This window comes from Beta vulgaris, chromosome 7 (assembly GCF_026745355.1).
Source record: "Beta vulgaris subsp. vulgaris cultivar EL10 chromosome 7, EL10.2, whole genome shotgun sequence".
NCBI classification, from domain to species: Eukaryota; Viridiplantae; Streptophyta; class Magnoliopsida; order Caryophyllales; family Amaranthaceae; genus Beta; species Beta vulgaris.
In genome coordinates this window covers 1,309,187-1,320,007 of record NC_079208.1, presented here as the reverse complement: position 1 = coordinate 1,320,007, position 10,821 = coordinate 1,309,187, and positions in this window count along the sequence as shown.

The window sequence follows — 10,821 nt, the reverse complement described above, 5'->3', positions numbered from 1 at the left end:
AATGTGGTACTTTCTCTCATCTTTCTCCAATGTGGGACAACTCACATATGCACGACCCGTTTAGATCAATTTGTCATATTATGCAATCATCCTATATTTTGCATAGTTATTGATAAATTTTGTAAACACAAATTGAACACGATACCAAACATGAACACAAACCGACACAACACGTTTGCCACCTCTATTTTATACACGAGCAGTCTTTTAGGGTATGTCAAGTAGAGGATAACCTAAAGGCAAACACTACCACCAGGTCTCGGAGATGACTCGAAGCTCTAAAGTCTAGTGGCGCACTATGTCTGCTGACATATGAGTTAGGAAGGTATCAATCTCACATGGAGAGGAGTTCAATTGAACGACTTGTAGAGCAATTCTACCTTAAGAATGTAGAGTTCCTAGACAAGAAGAAGTTGAAGTTCTACTGTGAATATTTGGAGTACTTTGTATGTGCTAGTTGTGATTCAAATATCCTCAATGGGTTGAAAGAGTGGGCTCAATAAGAAACTTACTATTTTCGATGCTTCCTCTTGTTTTTATTAGTTGCAATATATGCATAATAACCACTATTCAACTAATCTTATTTCGTATTCTCTTACCAATTTATAAGAAAAAGTATAGTCAAGTGAGATTTTATTTGATTCGTCTTGATGCAAACTACTTTTTATAATATCGATTTTTTATAATTTTTACTTATACATGATTAAAGATATTAAGGATCAATGTAGTGCATTTGATAGCGTGTAGATAAGAAATGTTGCAACTAATAACATCATCAATCACAGTTGTCAAAAGGTTGATGGACTAATGTACAAAACCCAATCTAAAGAAGGGGAGTAGTAATCCTGTGAACACCATCGCAACAGAGCATTGGCTTAGCTTGCACATTAGCTTAGATAGTGCCGGAAATTGATGCTAGATTGATGGCAGACTCTTGCAAATAATGGTGCATCATCCTTATCCAACAACAGGGGGTCTCAATCGGGTCGCTGTTGTCAAATCGATTCCTAACTTGCCTGTTAGTTGCGGATCGTGCAACTCGCTCGAATGCCCCCGTCTACTATGTTTGATTTATCGGACCAGACGCTAGTGCTGAAGAAGTTAGCTTCAACACATTATGTTGTCCATCTATGTTAGATAAAGGGGAGGATCTTAGTTGTGGTTGGTAGGGGCATGTTCTCCGATAATTTTTTTTTGCCATATTCAGTGTCAGAAAATATCTCGTCTCAAAGATTTATATAAAATATTGTAACATAATAGTAAAAGATTCAACATTAAATTTAGAGGCGGGTGATTTCAAACTTGGCCCTATTAGTTTTTTGACACATGATCCGCCAATCACTTAGATCCGTATATAAGCAAATTTTTACTTAACGTCAACTCCGACGAAGAAGATGATGTATAGTTTTGATGTCTCTAATATTTATCGTTGGAACCCTCGAGCTAGTTTGTACTAGTACTATAGTTACTCGTTTGTCATTCTATTGATTCGCTAGCCAATATTTTGAGCGACTAAGCACAATGATGTACAAAATATTCGATAGCAGATTTTGAATACCACCTACAGTCCTACACAAGATTTTACCAATTCAACTAGATGGCATCTACGTAAAAACACAAAAGATTACTTATTTGACTTAGAATTTGATTTCTCGTTAAAAGTAGGGATGCTAATTGGTTAGTTAGTGTCCCATAAGAAAATCAGGGTCGAGCTCCCTTCTTGTTATTGGGTAGCTAGGTATATATGTGGTTGTCAATAGACACAATCAAGATTGGGTCATGAGGTATTTGGACAAACCCAATAATTTTGGAAAAGTATAGTATATAAACATTGATTGTGCACATTATTCATTTGCAACATGTATAATACATACAAGATGTATCTAAAGGATATAAATTGGCCAATTCTTACTGGCTATTTATGTCGGACAACATGCATATTTTCTGTGTATTATTATATGTCGAGCTTTAGTTAGTTCACAACCATTCACATTCCTTTTGTTTGTTAGTTCTTTTTTCCTTTTCAAATAGTAAACAATTTTACAAGTGGAATTATTATTGGAAATATCCCTTAGACGTCACCTCAGGAAATAAAGTACCAATAATTGATGGAATTCAAGAAAATTAAATTGAGTATTCGATCTCAACTTCATTAATTACGCGTTTCGATAGTTTTATGCTGATGATTTTTATATAGACATAGTAATCCATATTTGATGCTTTTACAATGGTCTCAATTTTTTCAAAAAAGTATAAAGAAATACAAGAATCTACCACTTGGAATATTGTGAAAATACAATTTGGCAATATGAAATAATTTTGACAAATAAAAAAAACTCTTACTTAATCTAAATGTTTGTGCAAATCATAAGGTTCTTCAACGTATTTTTTTTTAACTTCTGTAAAAACTATTACAATATAACTATAGCTTTTATACTGACAAAAGGAAATAATGAGTGACTTAACTTTTAAATTAAGGAAAAATGGAAACTAATAATCCCACCTTTGGCACTTCTTCAGAAAACAAGCCCACCTCTTAAAAATCTGGAAACAATCCCATCTTTACCCCCCATCTTCTCAAAACAGGTTTTTTTACCTTCAATCTGTTTACCAAGTTATTTTTTATTTTTTGTCCTTTAATCTGTCTCTCCCCACCTCACATCCTTCTTTCATGGCTCATCACCATCCCTAAACCGACCACCACCACCACCACGCCCCCTCTCCCCCGACCATCACTGAAAACCTCTCGCCTGACCACCACCACCCCTCTCACCTGACCACCGCTGAAAAGGAAACCCACCCCACCACTACTAAACCAAAACTCGGCCAGAACCTCGCCCCATCTTCATTGCGATACCCTTCCAACTGACCCTCACCCCCACTAGACCGAAACCCCACGCCCACCAGACCGAAACCCCACCTCACACCCTGACACCCACCACCTTGAACCGAAACCCACACCACTAGTCAAAGAAAGGGGAGGCTGCTGGGAAGAGGATGGGGGTTCCGACAGGGGAGGGGATGGAAGGGGGAAGGGAAGGGAAGGGGAGGGAATCGTAGGGGAGGGAAGGGGATGGAGGCTTCAGTAGGTGGCAAAGGAGGCAAAGGGATGGGGGCTCCGAGGAACAGGCAAAGGGGTGTTCCGGTAGAGGAGGGAAGAGGCTCATTTTTTTAAAAAAGGAAAAATTGATTCTAATAATCCAACCTTTGGGCCGTTCGCTCAAAATAATCCAACCTTTTGATTATTATTTAATAATCCAACCTTTTAGGATAATTCGCAAACAATGCACCGTGACCTGTTGAAACAGGTAGGTGACCATTAGAATAGGTTAATTGCACACGTGTCTTGCCCTGATTTGTTGTGATCTAATTAATTAATGTTAATGTTAATTAAAATAACCAAACAACACCCCACCCCCACCACCACCACTGCCAACAATCCCCCCCACCACCATACAACTGCAGTACCAACCACCACTGCCAACCGCATTTCACCTACACCAGGCCACCACCACTGCCAACCGCATTTCACCCACACCACCACCACTGCCAACAACCCCCATTTCACCCACACCACCACCACTACCAACAACCCCCATTTCACCCACACCACCACCACTACCAACAACCCCCATATCACCCCACCCCAAACAACAACACCACCACCATCAGCAAGAAGAAGAGAGAGAGAGAGATTTTAAGGGGGGGGGGGAGGCGCTACTGCGGGATTCGAAGGGGGATGTTGGGGAGAGGGAGGGGGAGTGGGAGGGGATTCGAAGGGGGATGCGGGTAGAGGGAGGGGGATTCGAAGTGGGATGCGTGGGAGCGGGAGGGGGATTCGAAGGGGGATGCGTGGGAGGGGGAGGGGGAGGCGCTGCTACGGGGGAGGGGCTGGTGGGGGTGCTCAAAGTGGTGGTAAGGGAGGGCAGGGGAGGGGGCAGGGTGCTCACAGTGGGAGTCGGGAAGGGCGATGGAGGGGAGGGGGTGCTAACAGTGGGGGTCGGGGAGGGGAGAGGGGGTGAGGGAGGGCAGGGGAAGGGGGTTCCAAGGAGGAGGAAGAGAGATAGGGAGGGAGGGGTTAGAGAAGAAGAAAAAAAATATGGATAAAAAAATAATTTTACAACTTCAACAGGTTACCGGTTTCATGGATCATTATGAGCAGATACAACTAAAAGGTTGGATTATTAAATAATAATCAAAAGGTTGGATTATTTTGAGCGAACGGCCCAAAGGTTGGATTATTAGAGTCAATTTTTCCTTTAAAAAATCCAATCAGAAGGTGACATGTGGCAAGTCACTTTCTAAAATAAGTTAACAATTTCACAAACTGGTAAAAGGCTCGTTTTGAGAAGATGGCGGGTAAAGGTGGGATTGTTTCCAAATTTCGAAGAGGTGGGATTGTTTTCAGAAGAAGTGCCAAAGGTGGGATTATTAGTTTCCATTTTTTCCTTAAATTAACGTGAAACTAGATTATACATAAAAATTAACTAATAATACTGTTGATATATATATGGGTAATTCTACTTAAAAAGATAAAATTAGTGAAAGAATCAAACTTAGGGTGCGTTCTCTTCAACTTATTGGCCCTGAACTTATCTGAACTAAACTTATTGAACCTAAACTGAACTTATTAGAGCTTATTAAACCTGATTGGACCTGATTCAACTTATTGGACCTGATTGAACCTGATTGGAACTTATTGGACCTGATTGAAACTTATTGACCTTATTGGACCTGATTGAAACTTATTAACTTTTAGCAATTGGAACTTATTGGACCTTATTAGACCTGATTGGAACTTATTGCACCAGCTCATTGGAACTTATTGCACTTGATTGGAACTTATTGGACCTTATTAGACCTAATTGGAACTTATTACCCTGATTGGACATGATTGCAACTTATTACTGACTTTTTAAAATCAGATAAGATGAGAACTATCTAGACCAAACCAAATCTTTTATATCCATTTTACTTATTAATAAATATGTTAAATTTTGTATTAGTAAAAATTATGAAAATTTAAATTTTAAAAAATATGTCACGAGACGAATCCAACAGAATTTGTACTTTTTTATATAAAAATTAGGGTTAAAATATGGTTAAATTTCAATTAGAACATATGGTCAAACTAGATCATATATATATCTTAATAAAGCTAAACCAACCTAGTTTATTTCAAATGAAGAGAATGTATCCTAATAGCACGGAAAACGTTAATTATAAAAAAAATAGCAAGAAAAACGTCAAATAGTAGTAATAGTAATAAAATGTTAACTAATAATCACATAGTACTCTTATATTGTAGGATAATTTTTTTATAAAACAAAAATATTGTATGAACAAAAAAGACAAAATAATGATGTTAAGGTAATCTTTGTTAACAAACCCTAAAACCCTAATCTTTCTATGTCTAACATCAATATTTACATCACGCAAGATTGGAAATACAAAAAGGGTTAAAGGGGTGTGTCTCAAAATAATTAAGTTTAGTTGAGGCATATGGCAGGCAAGACAATAGACATATCACGTAACACATCGTAATCTCTCTCTTAGGAGTTAGTAGGATACAACAAGGAGTATTAGTTAGGTGTTACCTGAGGATGTACTTTATTAACTGCTACTAATCGAGATTCTAACACGTAATCAGTCAATTATGAATTATGTGATTCTTAATTTTGATTGTACACTTAGGCACTAATTATTGCCGCATCTTTCTAATTTCTATAAGGTCGTTATTCGAAATTTTGTGTTTCTGCATAATGGTGATATAAAAAAAAGGAAAACAAGTGTTGGACTAGTGACCATTTTGTCTACTAGTTTTAATTAGTTTTATTTAAGACGAGTTTGATTGTCGTTAGGTATAAATTTAATTATTACTTGTAAATGTGATGAGAAAAAGTATTAGAGTTATACTATATTTAGAGGTTTAATATGTCTGAAAAAACTAAAGTATTCTTTCCGTCCCTTTGTCAAATAAAGTAATGTTGTACTTATTTTATACAAATTATTAAAAAAGACGGACTAATTTTAATATAAAAATAGACCTAATCACTAAATGAATTAAACTAGTCACTAAAAGAAATCAAACTAGTCATTATTGTGCTAAATCTGTTTTTAATATAAAACTTGTCATTGCCTAGTTTTAATTTAAAAGTAGACGATCTCTTACAAGAATAACTCCTTATTTTATTGGAGTTCATGGAGTATTTATTTGGACTCTCGAAAATAATAAGTGTTGCACTTATTCGGAATGGAGAAAGTAAATTTTTTTGGATACGGAATTACAAGAGAAAGAATGAGAAAAAGTAAGTGTTATTTATGACTTAATTGAAATCTTGTGAATGGCATAAGGCTAACGTTGAATACACATATCTCTCAATATATAAATGTTTTTGATGTGATTCAAATTGGACGTGATAGCTTGTTCAAATATCTTTCCAACGATAGGTCATATGCCCAATCCCGCTGAGAAACGAGAAAGTTATGACTGTTTTACGAAGAACTGACAAAAATGTTCGTTTCGTCTCGGCCCGATCGGGCGGTGCGCCGGTTGTGCCCTACACGCGTTTTTCGGCATTTTTTCGTTTTTGAGTTATCTTTTAGGGTTTGTACGGGGTTCCTTATGTTATAAAAGGGCTTTCTGGTGTTCATTATTATTGACACAACTTATGAAACACTTTTAGCCTCTAAAATTTAGGACTCCTTGTATTATTCTCTCTGGTTTTTCTCCATTATAGAGAAGAAGCTCTAATCCCCCACCTGTGGACGTAGGTCACATTTGACTGAACCACGTAAATCCTTGTGTTCTTTGTTTATTCATCTTTATTGTTTCTCACCTTTATTATTTCATTGAACTACAACACTCTATTTCCTAACATGAAGGATATTAATTTTGTCATTTTTTATATATATATATGATGACTACACACGAGGGAACGAAATGGAGCGGAATTTAGAGAATTTTGTATATTAATCTCAATATATGTGGCAAACGAAGGAGAGGAATTAGGAATATACATTGACGGTACCACATTACTTGATAAACACCCTGGGGTATGGAATCTCGTTACATATGGATGGTGCTTCACGTCTAGCTATTCTAATAGAGGTATTCTTGGACTAGTTGGTGTCTTGGTTAATCACTTGTATCTTAAAAAACTAAGAAAAAAACATCCACTCATTCCTCTCTAGTCTCTACAAAAGGAATGTTAATTGAATTTTGTGATCTATCGTTCACTATATATCAATCTTAACCACTATAGATTAAAACATCTTTGGTAATGAGCTTACTTTGCGATAGTACGTCAATAGGCTTTGGCTTTGTGTACTGCATGCATTGACAAGGCCATCTTAAATGACGTCGATTGGGGGCTCTATGCTAAATGACCTTTGAGAAATGCAAAACCATATGTTTATATTCAAGTATGAGACGTGTATTAGTTCATCCACCAAGAATATATATATATATATATATATATATATATATATATATATATATATATATATATATAAATATATATATATATATATATTAACTTAATTAAATTACCATGCATGACTTTCAATTATACATAAAATATTAAATTGTCATCTTATCATAATATAACAAGTCATTCTTAGCAAAAACAGTAAATCATCATTAATTCATTATATTAGTTGATTGCATATCAAAATGTTGTGGTAAAATTGGTACCATGCAAGCTACGTTTTTACCTTTTATACTTGTGAAAATATGCTAAGAGGAATAGAGGATATTGTAAGTTAATGATGCTTTTGAATGGAGTGTGTAACAATCAAGTAGGGTTTTCATTTTTCAATCAACAAAAGAATTAAAAGCTTATCATAATACATAAATATAAATTTAGAAAACTATATTGAGTTTATTTAGTACTAGAAAAACTTAATTAACGCTAATAGAATGTTAGATATGATGTAATTTAAGCTCTAACATGAAACCAAGCTACACCAATAGCAAATTAGCATTAAACAAATGATCAACTCAAAAATAAAGTTTACTGACTTGAAAAGTTTTAGTAAAACATATGCAATAGGACTTATGTAATTTATTGGTGTAAGAAATTTTCTATTTTACGTCATGACTTTTGTATGTATTCCAATATTCCATTACTGATTTTAATTTAATCATTAAAACAATAAAATATTATGGGTTCTTGCATCTTGTTTTCCAGAATTCATTCTTTTAATTATTTCTTAGATGTAATACTATATGTGGGGTACGTAGCTGGGTAGGTTATGTTCTTTGAGCATGTGCCTATATAGAAGTATTATGTAATAATATCAATTTTTCAAACGTATGCATGGACTCAATTATGTAATTATCAGCAATGGTATATCATATATGTATATAGACCAATTATAGGTTTGAATACCATAAACTCATGGACTCAATAATTCCCGTTGATAACATTAATCTTAAAAAGATGAAATGGTTCAAGGGCTTGCATGATAGGGAACAGAGAATCAAGGTTGGTCTAATGGTTGTAACACCCTCCTTTTACGCTTGTGATAGGGTTTCGATTCTCACCCTTGAAAAAAGGATCTCCAATTTTCCGCCTTTCTTGCAAGAGAATTCTCCTACTTTAAAAAAAATGCATGATTGGGAACCCATATTAAAACTTTAAAAGCATGAACGCTAAATAGCACAAATCATAGCACTTCAAGCTTGTTTTCTTCAAATAAAACAAAATATTTAATAATATTTAAAAGGAAAAATGGTCAAGAATAAGTCAACCTTTAAGCCATTAGCTAACAACAAGTTCACCTTTTGATTATCCTTGAATAAGTCAACTTTTAATACCAATCTATTTTTAACAAGTCCTTGTCTGTTATTAACACATTTAACCGCTTAAACATGATATGTGTAACTCTTCAAAGGAATGAGAGAGAAAACAAAAAGAAATTAAAAATTACATAAAAAGAAGAAAAAAAAAGAAAAAAGTCAGATTATTTGCAATTTAACTTGTTTAAAAATCTATACTAATATATTAAAAGGCGTGCCTAAAGAAGGAACGGTGCCATGTGACGCTCTCCCTAAGGGGATTTTACTCCATGTAATTCACAACAATAAAAAAAAGTTAGAAATTGCATGGTATAGGATTTAGGGCTGGCAATCAGGTCGGGTTGGGTCAATTTCAGGTCGACCTGCTTTATATTTCAGGTCGAAAACCTCAACCCAAACCCGACCTGATTTATATTTCAGGTTGAAAATGTCAACCCAAACCCGACCTTATATATTTCGGGTTGACCCGAAACCAACCCAAAATGACCTGAAATAAGAATCTAACTAAAATACTGCCAACTTAATTCGCAAAGCACTTATAGATGTAAAAGTTAAAGTTTTTTTGAGAGAAGTCTCTAGTCTCTGTCTCTCTCTACTCTAGGGTTTTGATTTTTCAACCTTTGATTATTGTAATTGTACAACGACACAGTAATAAAACGCTTAGCCTTATTAGGGTTATTGACTTATTGGACTTGTCCCAATATTATAAGAAAGTTTATGTTATTTTTATTTCAGGTCATTTCAGGTTGTTTTCAGGTTCAAAAGTTCAACCTGAACCTAACCCATTATATTTTCAGGTCAGGTTGGGTCGACCCATTTTTTTTTTTCGGGTCGAAAATCTCAACCCAAACCCGGAATTTTCAGGTCAATTTCAGGTCGGGTTATCAGGTTGGGTCAGTTTTTGCCAGCCCTAATAGGATTTGATCTCGAGACCTCAAGAACATATACTAAATTATTAACCATTAGACCAAATAACATTTAGTATTATCATCTTAAAGTATAATATTAATGAATGAAAATTTTCCTTACCCGAGGCATAGCCCGGGCCTAATAACTAGTGATAAGTTACAAGTTGACTTATTTAGAAAATAATCAAAAAATGACTTGTTTTTAACAGATGGGACAAAGATTAACTATTATTGACAATTATTCCTATTTAAAGTTCTAATGAGGTTAAACACGTGGCTTACGGATTCTCTCTCTAGTTTTCTAGAGAGAGTTTTTTCCCTCTAGGTTTTTCCTTGGGAGGATTTTTTCCTAGTCTCTGCGGCTAGGATTTTCACATTTTTAAAGCTTTCTCCTTCCTTCCTTCTTCCTCTTCTTCTTCCTTCATCCTTTTCTTAGGGGCTACCACTGGTGTCTTAACCAGTGGTAAGCCCCGAAAAATCCTATTTATTTGCTTTCAATAAAAGTTCTCATTTTTTAGATGGTGATTTTTTCTACTATGTTGATTGTGTTGGTTTTTGAAGAATTAGGGTTTCACAACTTCTGTAAAATTATGGAAGACTATTGGAGTACGTTCATCCCAAAATTTCCGTATCTACAGATCGTATGCCGAACCAGAGCGAACTCACAGATTGCATTGCTTCAAATGAAGATTTTTATTAAGGCAAAATTAAGTCAAATCTGCGATGTTTACATTTCTAGGGTGATATGTATTTCTATTAGAATTTTATATTTTTCAGAAATGAATTGTAAGTGCCGTTTGGCGAAATATTAATGAAATCCCTTTTCTTTCCGTCAAAAAAAAAAATTCTAATGAAATAAGTTTCATTGTATTGAAAATCATCAGGCGCATTTCAAGTAGTATTGCATTAATGTATTTCGATTTTCTTCTAATAAACATTGATTGAAGACTTGCAGTATTGGTATTGAGTACTGTTTGAATTTAGATGGATAAAGAATATTAAATTAATGTATTTATGATTTGGTAAGTGATGTAGGCACATTTCAAATAAGGTTGACAATCAGGTCGGGTTGGGTCAGATTCAGGTCGACGTGTTTATATAAACAGGACA